The 339-nt window shown below is 42.8% G+C and overlaps 1 protein-coding gene across 1 annotated transcript in view; it reads left to right on the top strand.

The window, feature by feature from the left end:
- Positions 1-339, top strand: part of RSPO2 (R-spondin 2) — a 155,210-nt gene that overhangs the window by 71,142 nt on the left and 83,729 nt on the right. The gene's annotated exons all lie outside the window — the stretch shown is intronic.

The raw sequence follows: 339 nt of genomic DNA, 5'->3' as shown, positions 1-339 counted from the left end.
TTCATCATCCACTTTGTTGAGCTTCTGGCAGCCGGTGGTTGGGAAAGAGATGTTCAGCTTCATCCCGAAGCAGCCGACCGCTTTAGAGGCGCCACGAAAAAGAGCCTCTCCCCAATTTTTACCCCTTTCTTGCACAGAGAAGTTGAGCTGTAGCCCAGTTTTTTTTTTTTTTTGAAACTTACACGTTCAATGCTTGCATCCTGCTCAGGACACCAATACCAATATCCGAATAAAACCTCGTCAAAAGGCAGCTGGAGAAATTCTAAATAGTATAGGTGTATTTTCAGTCACCTATGTGAAAATGCTTGTAAATCATAATGATCTCATCAGAGTAAGGTG

The sequence above is a fragment of the Pteropus vampyrus genome, unplaced genomic scaffold (assembly GCF_000151845.1).
Source record: "Pteropus vampyrus isolate Shadow unplaced genomic scaffold, Pvam_2.0 Scaffold149, whole genome shotgun sequence".
In the NCBI taxonomy this organism is placed as follows: Eukaryota; Metazoa; Chordata; class Mammalia; order Chiroptera; family Pteropodidae; genus Pteropus; species Pteropus vampyrus.
The sequence above is the reverse complement of the archived record's forward strand: the minus strand, read 5'-3'. Positions and strand labels throughout refer to the sequence as shown.